The sequence below is a fragment of the Pan troglodytes genome, chromosome 12 (assembly GCF_028858775.2).
Source record: "Pan troglodytes isolate AG18354 chromosome 12, NHGRI_mPanTro3-v2.0_pri, whole genome shotgun sequence".
In the NCBI taxonomy this organism is placed as follows: domain Eukaryota; kingdom Metazoa; phylum Chordata; class Mammalia; order Primates; family Hominidae; genus Pan; species Pan troglodytes.
Window position 1 is genome coordinate 50,745,140 of NC_072410.2, and position 12,661 is coordinate 50,757,800.

The following is a 12,661-nucleotide window of genomic DNA, read 5'->3' on the forward strand; positions in this document are numbered from 1 at the left end:
TGACTAACCCCAGAGAACAAGTAAGAGGGTGTGAACATGGAGAAGGGCAGCCAGATCAAAGCTCAGGGGACCAGGGAGGCCAGGGGTTGTAGCCCACAGGGTTAGGACTGACTTCTCTCTATAGGGGCTAATTCTGCTGCAGGTATCAGTGAGGTAAAAGAAAGAGGTATGAGGAGTGCAGGGAGGCTGGGAGGTCGAGAAGTGGTTCACAGAGCGAGGAAGTTGCTAGGTGGCCAGGAGGGAAGCAGGGCACTTCTTGGGGACATTGATGTACTGGACTTTGGTCATTGAATGTGCTCAGTGTTCGTGGATTTGACAGGATGTTTTAATCTGTGCCAAGGAAAATTTAGGGAAGATACTCAGAAAGGCTGCCAACCCATTTCTTTGACTTGGCCATGGAGCTGAGATCCTATTTTCAGGAGCCAGGGCTCTGAACTGAGAGGCCCAGAGCCCTCCTTGCAATTCCAGTCTTCCAGCTACTCTTTGTCCTATGCCATGTTTCTTATTTGCCTAGCACTTTCCTTCCCAGGATCTCAGAGGAGGGGCACTTTGCTATCTTGGAGACTTTCAACACCCCAGGGAAGCAGGGAGGTGGCTGGGATCCTTATCAGGGGTGGGGAGCGGGCCTGGGGAGGGGCCACGCTGGCTCTGCTCTTTCTCCCACAGGCCTGCAGTCTGGATTTTCTGGGGCAGCTTGATTTCAGTATTCAATCCCAGGACACAACTGGCCCTGCTATTTAATTATTGCCAGAAAGAAAGATTTCAGATCAAATACTCTATCAGCAAAGTCATTATTTTTGGTGGTTGTCCCTCGGCTTTTAACGACAGTTAATTATCCCATGCAGGTCTCCTCTCAGTTAACTTGGCATGTGTTTCACAAATGGTTTATCTTGGAAGGTAAAGCAGGAAGGAGATTTTACTGACACACACACAAATTAGGTAGGTGTTTGTATGGGTCTGCTTTAAAATGTTCCCAGGCTGAAGTCACTTGCACTCTATTGCACTGGGCTCATCATTATTTCCTGGGAAGAATCTTCGTCTTGTTAGAATCTCGGTCTTGTTTTCTGGGAAGAATCTTGCTCATCTTGAGAGAGGGAACAAGTCCTTGTTAGACCTGCTTCATTTTTCCTAGACGATGTCCAACCTCTTTGCAGTTTGACATCTAGTGGATCTCAAACAAAGCTTTGTCACCTAGTCTTGTCATGTTCTCATGACAGTCATGAGAACCCACAGTCCCCCAATATCTGCCTGAAGCTTGGCCTAAAGAAGCTCTCCTTAGACTGCATTACTCGAGCTGGGCGCAGTGGCTCACACTTGTAATCCCAGCACTTTGGGAGGCTGAGGTGTGTGGATCACTTGAGGTCAGGAGTTCTAGACTAGCCTGGCCAACATGGGGAAACCCTGTCTCTACTAAAAAAAAAAATACAAAAATTAGCCAGGCGTGGTGGCATGAGCCTGTAGTCCCAGCTACTCAGGAGGCTAAGGCATGAGAATTGCTTGAACCTGGCAGGTGGAGACTGCAGTGAGCCGAGATTGCACCACTGCACTCCAGCCTGGGTGACAGAGCAAGACTCTGTCTCAAAAAAAAAAAAAGAAAGCATTTGTAGATTACACCCTCCACCAGTTGCTCAGGCACTCCTATGGCTGGACAGAACCCTGTGCCCTAGCCCACCAGATAACTGCATTTCACATTAGTCAGACTCCCATAAGCCTGGCTAAGAAATGTAAGAAACAAAGTTCATGGCTGTGTCTGCTGCAAAGATGCCTCTGAGCAAATTGCTGGCTGTCTTATCCCTTGTCATCTCTGGGAGGGGTTAAGGAGCCATTTCTTTCTGTTCTCTGGGACATCAGGAATGTATGCATTTCTCCTGGGCTAGTGGTTTGCTTTAATCTTGAGGATCCTGGGAATTGTGCAGTTGATCATGTTTCATCTTGGCACTGGCTGTTAGAAATTTTAGAGCCAAATTTGTGGCCCACCCCTAGCAAATGGATCAAAGTTTATAGTATGTTTATTTTGTATTAGTCCCATCCTTGGCTCCATTTTATGGCTTTACCCTTGCTTTTACATTTTTTTTCTTTCTCACCTGCTTCTAATTTATGTCGTCCTGCTGAATTTTATGCATCTTTGTAAACTGCCTTAAATCCTTTTGTGAAACAAAGAGGTGTATACACAAACAGATAAATAAATGCATATTCTATGTCATTACTAGACAACATATCATAGTTTTTGGCTTGGGAAATAGGGTCCACATAGCTGCTGATCTCCTCCTGGGCCACTGTCCTTCTACAAGAGCATCCAAACAGACAAACTGTGAGCAAAGCCAATAGTCCACTCTCCCAGGGGTGAGAAGACAAAAAGCAAGCCAGTAACTACACAGTAAGATAGGTGGTGTTGAGCGATGTGATGAAAATACAGTAAGGAGGAGCAGGCATGGACAGGCCAGCCAGGGAGGAGCTCCCAGAGAGGCTATATTTGAGCAGAGCCCAGGGAAGAGAGGGAGTTGGTCAAGGAGTGAATGGTGGAAGGACATTCCAGGTAAAGCTATGAGGCAGGTTAAGAGTGCAGGAAGAAGCCAAGGAGGCCAGTGTGGCTGGAGCCATATGAGTGAAGGGGAGCGTAGCAGGCAACAGAGGGTGGGGACTGGACCCAGTAGGGCCTCGGAGGCCACAGGAAAGACTTGATGTTCTGAGATGAGAAGCCTTTGGTGGGTTTGGCCAGAGGCGTAATGTGATCTGACTGAAGTTTCAGCACAATCATCGTGACCACTGGGGGCAAGGACGAAGCAGGGAGGAGTCAGGAGGCTGCTATAGTAGTGCAGACAGGAGCCCGTGGGGGTATGAACTACAATAGTGGCAGTAGAAGGTGTAAGAAGAGGTCAGAATCTGAATCTTTCTCCATACTGTGTCACCAAACTAGAAGTCTGTTTTGTCCACTCTTGTGGCCTACAGGTCCCTGTCCTTTTCACACCTCAAACAGTGCCAACTGGCTGCTTTCCACACCTCTTCATCCACAACTCTTCTGCATAACATGGCCCTTGTGAGACCCTGGCCTCTGTCACTCCTATGAACCAACTCTCCAACATCTCCTCCAACCTGGCACAGGGCTCCATCAAAATCTCCCCGGCTTCTCTTGCACTGCCCACCCCTTTGAGCTTGGTGCTTCAGTTTGTCTTTGTCCTTTTCACACTCAGAAACTGCTACATAATTAGCAGGGCTCAGTGCAAAATGAAAATGTGGGTCCATGGTTCAACAATTATTAAGAAATTCAAGATGGCGACAGCAAAGCATTAAACCAAGCATATGCCCTCTGAGCACGGGTCCTGTGTGGTCAACTGCCCATGCAGCCAGCCTTTCTCACTCTACATGTTCTTGGGATAATCTCATGCATGTTGGCCTTAACTACCACACACAGCAATGACTCCCAGGTGCATCTTTTTCTTGAGCCCCAGACCCATCTGTTGGCCCCACGTACTGACACCAACACTTTGTCATTTTTGCAGGCAACTTGAAAGCAGTAAGTTAAGACTGGACACATTATCTTCTCCCAAACCTGCTTCTTCTTGTGTATTCTCCTATCTTCATACCGAATACATAGAAAAAAAATCCTTTTTGAATACCTGTAAATTCTTTACAAAAATCAACCATGTACAACTATATAAACAAAAGCTCAAGATATTTCCAAAACCGTTATAGTGCAATAAAACTAGGAATAATAAACAAAAATAAATGGTTTTCTAAAACTAAAATCATTGATAACCATTTAAAAAATTACTATCTACTTAAAAATTAATAATAAAAAACAAGATATATGAAGGCCTATGGGGTGAAACCAAAGCTACCCTCAGAGTAGAATTCATTGTTTAATTATTTTATTATAAATAAAAGTTTGAAAAGAACTGGCTGAGAGTTTTATTCCTGAAACTAGAAGAGAAACAACAAAACATCAAAATAAAGTAGATGAAAAAAATGAAGCAGTAGACAGAGAAAAATAGGATTGATACAGAAAACCAAAACAAGTTTCTATTGATTTACCTTGACAATAAATATTTATTATGTGCCTATGTCTAGGTACTGCACAAGGTCACTGAGGATGCTGAGATGAACAAAATAGATGTGATTTTTCTACTTGTGAAATTCTTTTGAAAAGATTATTAAAAAATAGATACTTTTTTAAGACTGGCAAAAAAAGGAGTAAAAAAGAATGCAAATACATAATTTCCTCAGTAAGAAAGTAGATATGTATTAGTCCATTTTCATGCTGCTGATAAAGACACTCCTGAAACTGGGTAACTTATAAAGAAGAGAAGTTTAATAAACTCACAGTCCACGTGGGATCATGGTGGAAGGTGAAGGGCATGTTTTACATAGTAGCAGGCAAGAGACAATGAGAATCAAGTGAAAGGGGAAATCCTTTATAAAACCATCAGATCTTACGAGACTTACTCACTACCACGAAAACAGTATGGGGGAAACTGCCCCCATGATTCAATTATCTCTCACCAGGTCCCTCCCCCAACATGTGGGAATTGTGGGAGCTACAATTCAAGATGAGACTTGGGTAGGAAAACAGCCAAGCCATATCAAGATACAACTACTTATGTAGAGGGAATTTTTAAAAATTTAATATCACATACATATTTATTTTAGTAAATTTGAAATTCTAGATGAAATGACCACTAATATAAGTATAAATCGCAAAAATGTTTCAAGAAAAGGCAGAAGATCTAAAAGACCAATAATCACAGAAGAAAGGGCAAAGGTAATAAAATACTTAACACCCCGAATATCTCAGGGTAGATGGTTTTATAAGTGAGATCTATCACATCTCCATAGGGCAAATATTTCTTATCTATACTTAGAGATGAAGTCCTTCCTGAGAAATTTTATGAGACTAATTTAGCTCTGATACTAAAATCTGACAGAGATGGTGCCAACATATAGACCAATTTATGGAAGTGTAAAAATCCTAAATAAATTATTGAAAATTTCAGTGAAACAATGTATTAAAAGATAAAATATCATGACTAAGCATTTCAGAAGTTCAAGTCTGGTTCAGTAGTAGATACCCATACATTTATATTAATAGCTAAAGAAAAAAAATGATGCCAAAATTTCAATAGATGCCAAAATCTTATTTGGCAAAATTCAAATTTTGTCCTTGTTATATTCTCCTAGCAAGTCATGAGAATAAGGAGAGTTTACTAAATAGACAAAAGTATCATAAAATCCAGTGAGCCAAGATCGCGCCACTGCACTCCAACCTGGGCGACAGCAAGACTCCGTCTCAAAAAAAAAAAAAAGTATCATAAAATCATTGAACATCATCCTTAATGATTAAACACTAGAAACACCACCAAAATCAAGAATGAGACAAAGATGCTCACCATCACGGCTATTATTTATCATTGTTCTGGAGGTTCTAGCCAAAATAATGAAAAAGCCAAGTAAAGAACCACATGTAGTAAATTAAAAAGGAAAAATCGTCATGATTGTGGATAATGTGAATAGATGACATATCCAAGAGAATCAGCCATCAAGTATGTAAACTGAGTTCTGTGAAGCATCTAGATTAAATTTATATTAAAAAATGAAAATCCATAGGCTTCCTACATAGCAACAAAAACCTGTTAGAAAATTTTAATAAAATTCTTCAAAGAGCATGCTTAACTACAAAATAATTAGTCACATATTTAAAAAGAAATGTATAAGGCATACATAAAAATTAAATAATTTTCTTCAAAGATATAGGAGAATATTTGAGTTAGTAAGTGAAGAGACACAAGTTCTTGGATGGGTAGATTTAATTCTATAACAATATCAATTATTCTCAAATTGCTCCATTAATTTAATTGAATTCCAAGGAAAGACAATTCTATTTTTTTGTAAAAGAAGAAAATTAGGAGGGAATTTATTCTACGAGCAATCAAAAAGCACCATAAAGCCACAGTATTAAAAATTGTACGATACAAGTACAGAAAAAGGTAAGTTGTTGAATGAAAGAGAATTGGAAGTGTAAGAATAGATACACATATGTACAAATGGGAAGTAAATATGTAAATAAGTGGCAATCATAATAGAAGAGGGTATTTTTTTAAATAAATAGGATCAGAATATTTGGATATTCATTTAAAAAATGTATATAATAAATTGACACTGCATTTTAAAAATTCAGACTAAGTAATTAAATATGAAACATGAAACATCTTACATTAAAAGTATTGGAGAATATTTGCATAATATTTCCATCTTTTTAAGCATAACTTAAAGCCTAAAATATATAACATAAAACATTGTCAGATTTTATTAAAATCTTCTCTCTAGCAAAATATCTAAATAGATCTAAGAAGACATATTCAAAACTAGAAATAATATTTGAATATAAATACACCTGAACAAGTCATTAATATCCACAATATATAAATAACTTTTACAAAATATTGATAACTCATACAAAAATGGACAAAGATTATGAAGAGGAGCAATTCATAGAAATCAATGCTTAACTTCTCTAATAATCAAAGAAGTAAAAAATCAAATACAGATTTTTCAGTCTGACAGAAATGATTAAGTGCAATTGTCCAGTATTGGTGTGGGTAAATTAATGCAAATCATTAAGGCAGATTAAGTTCAAAATGTCTATCCCTTTTACTCAACAATTCCATTCCTGGGAACTTAACCTATAAAAATATTTACACAAGTGCCCCAAAGTAATATATAAGAATGTTTATTGCAGTATGGTTTGTAATAATGAAAAATTGGAAACACTCTAAAGGTTCATGAGTTGGGGGCTGATTAAATTAATTATGGTAAAATCAAGTGCCAAATCGTGCAAACGTGTACAGGGAGGATGAGGAAATGAGAAGAAAAACTTGGCAGCAACATCAAACTCTTACTTTTGTAGCCCAGAGACCATAATCCACTTGGATAGCAGGAAATAACTTAGAATCTTCTAGGTTTAACTCTTTCATTTGATAGACGAGGGATCTGATCCCTGACCAATGGTAGTCCATCTTCTACTTGAAGCCACTGGATGGAAACCCTGGTTGTGAAACTTCCTTTGTTATGTAGAGCAAATCTGTCTCTGAAACCTACTTGTCACAAGAGAGCAGCTAAGGAGACAGGGAATGATGGATGAGAGCCAGAGGAGGCAGAGTTCAATGTAACGTAAAACACTTTAGCATCACCTAAAGATCACAGGGTTGCCCCTGCACTGAAGGTGTGCTGGCAGGGTAGCTGCTGCGGAAGTACTGTAGGAGGGATGTTTGAAAAATGGGTTTGATTCGTTGACCACCAAGGTCACTTCCAGCCATATCTCATGAGTCTATGATTTCACTCATTGCCAGTTTTGCCCTTTGGAGAAACACAGATTCAGTCTGGTCCTTATCCCCTTAAAACCCTTCAGATACTTGGAGATAACGCTCCAGTTGACTTTTAGTGTTTCTTCACCAGCTCTACATCTCCAGTTCCTTCCTTCCTCCACACACACTTCTCATATATTATGACTCCTTGACACTTCTTCCTCCAGTCCAACTTTCTTTGGTCACTTAAAAAAAGAATTCTTCAACTATGAAACCAAGAATTTACCAAGAATTCCAGCTGTGGTGTGACCAATGTAGGATATGGTGAGATTTTGACCTTCCTTACTTGGGACACATAGTTCCTGTTTGTAAAGTCCTAAGCTACTTCTTTGACAGCCATTTTATATAGCTGGATCATGTTAGACTCACAGAAGGGATGCTGTAAATTATCGTGAGGTTATGTGTGGCACAACTCTAGGGGGCTCTATTTACAACCTATTGTAGATTTACATTATTTCCTTCAGTAGTTTTTCCAGCAGATGGCAGTAAAGTTTCTGAGGAAGGGGGGTGCCTTAGTTCTAAATCACACAAAGATCTTTTCTGGGCTGGCAGTGACCCTGGCTCATAATCAATTAAAAAATATTTTTGATATGAATGTAGTATCTTTATGGCGGACTCTCCAACATCCATCCCTCCTTTCTTCCTTCCTAAAAAATCCCAATTTTGCTCAGCTATCCACCCTTCCCCCATGTGACTTCAGGGAAGGCTCCAGACAGTAGATCTGGATTACTGTAAAAAATCAGGGCTTCTGAGTCTTGAACTACTGACATTTTGGGCCATGTAATTATTTGTTGTGGGAGCTATCCTGCACATTGTAGGATGTTCAGCAGCATCCATGACATCTCTCTCTGTCCACTAAAGGCCATAGCATACTCCCACCTTACCAGTTGTGACAACCAAAAAATGTTCCTAGGTATAGTCAAATGTCTCCTGGGGGCAAAACTGCCCTGGTTGACAACTGCTAGCCTAGAGTATCTCAGAGAAGTAAAGCTTTCACACCCACAGCTGCTTTGCCTGTCTCCTTGTTATAGGAGATGATAAATTGCCGTATCCATCTTGAATCAGGTATTTTTGTTACTTGCAGCCAAAGGCATCCCCAACTAATGCAAGGAATTACTGCTAACTCATGTCTGCCCTTCCTGTGCTTATACAATTTCTTTTTTTACACCTGAAGGAAAAACTCCACACTATCTCCATTCACTTTGTTGTTGTTAGCTTTAATCCAAGTTCCAGTCTGGCAAAATACTTTGGAATCCTAATTTTGTCATCCAAATTATTAGCTATCCCTTGCAGTTTGGCATCATTTGTAAATGATGATAAGCATGTCATAAATATTTTTGTGTGAGTTGTTGATTAAAAAATATTTTATCAATATTCTTTAGGTATAGTTGTTCAGCCAGTTACAAATCCGCCTAATTAACCAGTAGCCAACTCACATTTCTCCAACTTATCTACTAAGATTTCAAAAGAAACTTCTTCAAATATCTCACTGTAGTCAGGAAGAGCCATGCCTATAGTACTTCCTGATCCTTGATTCAAATAAGCAAGTATAAACAGACTAGGTCATTTGGCATGAGCTATTTCTTGAGAACCCATGTTTATGCATGGTGATTTAGTGTGCAGGAACTGTCTACTCAGTAGTCCATCCTGGTATCTTATTGGTAAGAGATGTCACACTTATCAGTTTGCAATTTCCACATGCCATCCACCTCGCCTATGTGAAAAATATTCAACATTTGTCAATCTTCTGTTTTGTGGCCCGTCTCTAGTTCTCTATGACCTCAAAAACATTATCAACAATGGTTCAGTAATCACATTTGCAATGATATTTGGTGCTCTGAGAATTCATCCAAGACCTGAATTCATTTAAAGCTATCTCTTGTGCAAAATAATTTAAATAAAGGGGCCCATACACTTACTCAACCAAATACCACAGATGCAAAGGAGTGTCTGCTAAACACAGGGCTTATGAGCCTGGATTAGGAAACACCACAAAGAGTTATCAAACTCCATCTCAGCATCCAGCACAAATAACCAGGATGATCAGTAAACTAAGGGGGAAAGAGAACCTTGAGAGAGCCCTATGCACACAATAAGTGACTCTAATGAGAAAGAAAAATAGACAGAACCGAGCTAAGCTGGTAACCTTCACTAGTTTGGCATACAGTTCGACCTCTTCCCTCTGACCAATTCCTTCTCTCTACTTAGTCCTGTAGCCTCCAATCAAAGACTTTATTGATATGGAACCCCGGGAAGGAGCCTGCAGTGATGTCAGGGCCCACTGAGTTGAGTGAGCAACTGTAGCAGATGTTAGGCTGGGGAGATGAGCTGGGACCAACAGAAATTACAATGTCAGCCTATAATCCCTGTGCTTTGGGAGAACGAGGCAGGAGGATCACTTGAGCTCAGGAGTTTGAGACCAGCCTGGGCAACATGGCAAAACCCCATCTCTACAAAAAATTAAAAAATTAGCCAGGTGTGGTGGCACACACCTGCAGGCACAGCTACTTGGGAGGCTTAAGTGGAAGGATCACCTGAGCTCAGGAGGTAGAGGCTGCAGTGAGCTGTTATCACACCACTGCACTCCAGCCTGGGCGACAGAGAGACCCTGTCTCAAAAAAAAAAAAAAAAAAAAGAAAGGAAAGAAAAGAAGAGAAGAGAAAAAAAAAAGCAAGGAAGGAAAGAAGGGAATCCCAAAGGGATGACACTCTGGCTCTGGCTCTCCTTGACTGTGGGGAGATGGAGGAGTCTGCATCACAGAGCCACATTCTCCTCCAGGTTTAGCGTAGAGGCAGGGGAAGGATTTTGCAGGTTCAGGCTGATCAGGTTTTAGTGTCTCTGTCATCTAAATACTGAATATTGGCTATATATGCCATGGAGGGATGTTGACCTCAATCCACATCAAGAGAATGCCATAGTACCCACAGTCTGCTATAGAGGGGAGATGGGTCTGCAATTCTTCTCATTCCCAGGCTACACTCTCATTCCCCACTTGAAAAGCGGTTAAGAGGGCTGGAGCCAGAATCAAACTGATTGGGTTCAAATAATGGTTCTCCTAGTTATTAGCTTTGGAACATTAGGCAAACCACTCAACCTCACTGAGTTTTATTCTCCTTGCTGGAAAACAAGATAGAACGTGTGAAGGATGCTTGGTGTGATGATAGCTACTGTTGCTCTGAAATCACCTGCTTTGGAAATCTCCTCCTTGCAGAGGCTGTTGACAGAAGAAAAAGTCAAGGCATTCTGAATTTGGTCCTCAAAAGAAAACATTGGTCCTGGGGTTTATATAGTCTGATGAGGAGGGTTGAAGCTGAAACAGAGCCATGAAATCAAAGGTTCAAGTGATTTCCTTTGTTGCCGAAGGTGGGTTCTTGGATTCACTCTTGAGCAATGACCCTTCTGACTAAGCAAAGCAAAGGCAATGGATTTCCAAAGAGCTGAGTTTCTCTGCATAACAATGTTAACAGGTTATCATGAATGAGGGTGGTGGAGGTGGAGAGGGGTGGACAGAATTACACTCTGTAGACAGATTTACTTCCTTTAAAGGAATGCCTCTTTCACAACGACTGGATCAGGCTGTCTTACTTGGTATCATACTGCTTGTTCTCAGGAGGTATTTCTATGTTACTCTTCAAGCATTTGGTCACGGATCTGGGAGGGGACCCTGAAGATGACAGAAAGCCTGTGCAGGCTTGGTCAACAGGGTTGCTGGAGGAAGGATGAAAAAGAAAGGGTTTTGGCTTGGCTAAGACTACTAATAGGTCACAGAAGATGTTTTTCAAGACTAAATAATCTAGAATTTGGGAAATGTCTGGACTTGAAACTTTCTGTTCAGGTATCTTTTAAGGGCCAAAGGGCAAGAATGTATTCCCATGGATGGGGCTGGGGTTTTCTTGAAGGAAGCTGATTTTCCATTGTCAATCATGCTTATGGAGGGTTAATCATAGAGCTGGAAAATAAAAACTTTGAAGGTGGACCTTAGCATTAAGGGAGGGAAACTGCCTTCTGTCTGTAAGCCTTGGGATATGACTCAACTGGATCTTGCCTTGGCTGTCACACTGAAAGACACCTCCTTTGGCATGGCCTTAGTGACAAGTAGCACGCGGGGACAGGGCATGCAGTTCAGCCTCTACTCCAGCAAGGCAGGCCGGAATCCAGGAAAAGAGGAAGGCAGCAGAGGGTCCCCATGAAGGATACTGGGCCCGTGGACTCTGAGGGAAGCCATTGATAATATTCAGTGTAAACCCCTTAGGTGATAATCCTGCCTGCCATAGCCTACCTTTCAGCCAGCTTGTGTTAAATTCTACATCCCAATCTCATTTCAGCAGAGGAATGGCAGGAGGGTGATATTCCCACATTTGGGAAAGAGATGGTACAAGGAGAGCAGAAGTATCTAGAGGGAAGCTGATCTTGAGCCTACCAAAGGCAACACGTTGAACATGCATTGTTCCAGAGCTAGATGATATATAGGGTGGGAAGAACACAGGAGGCAGTGGGTGAACACACCAATATTCCTGAGGAAGTCCAAACAGAGTGGGCAAGGGACAGGAGCTCTGACTTCTGTGATTTGAGGATTAAAGGGAAGTGTGGCTTCGTAAGTTGGTAAAGCCTGGAGTGTCAGGGTATGCACCTGGGTCACCTTCTGGCTGCATGGCTTTGTGCAAGCTACTTATCCTTCCAAGTCTCAGTTTTTCCATCTGGGAAATGGGGCTAATAATAGTGACTGCCTCATAGAATTTTTGTGAAGATTAGATAAGCCATGGTAATAACCCAATAGACAGTTACTATTGATATTATCATTACTAATCCCAAGAGTGCTGGAAAAGGGGAATTAGTGCACTAAGCAAAAAACTGTTATAACTAATTGCCAGAATTCACACGAGATGTATAGATATGGCTGCTGTATAAAGAAGAGGAGTTCTTAGCTCATCACTGACTCAGACATGAGAAGACAATCCCACTGGAAGCTTTCAGGCTCCTCTTCCTCTGCAAACCCACAGGACTGAGTCCTGCAGCAGCATCTCAAGGCTTTGCATCTCACCTTCCCTAGAGAAACACTGGCAGAAATCCATTCGCAGAAGCCCAGAGATGATTCAGATGAGAGGTTGACCCAGCAAACTCTGCTGGAAATGGGTGCCCAGGATTTAGTACTAACCTGCCTTGACCCATTCTCCTCCAACTTGACTTTAGTAGAGACAACAGGACAATATTTTTTACTGTAATTCCATCTGGCTTCCTCAGTAGACAATCACACCTGTGCCACTTGACCCTGAGTGTCATGCTGACCTGGAAGTCATTGGCTG

The 12,661-nt window shown here is 41.0% G+C and overlaps 1 long non-coding RNA gene across 1 annotated transcript in view; it reads right to left on the reverse strand.

The window, feature by feature from the left end:
* Positions 1-12,661, reverse strand: part of LOC129143142 (uncharacterized) — a 106,388-nt gene that overhangs the window by 2,476 nt on the left and 91,251 nt on the right. The gene's annotated exons all lie outside the window — the stretch shown is intronic.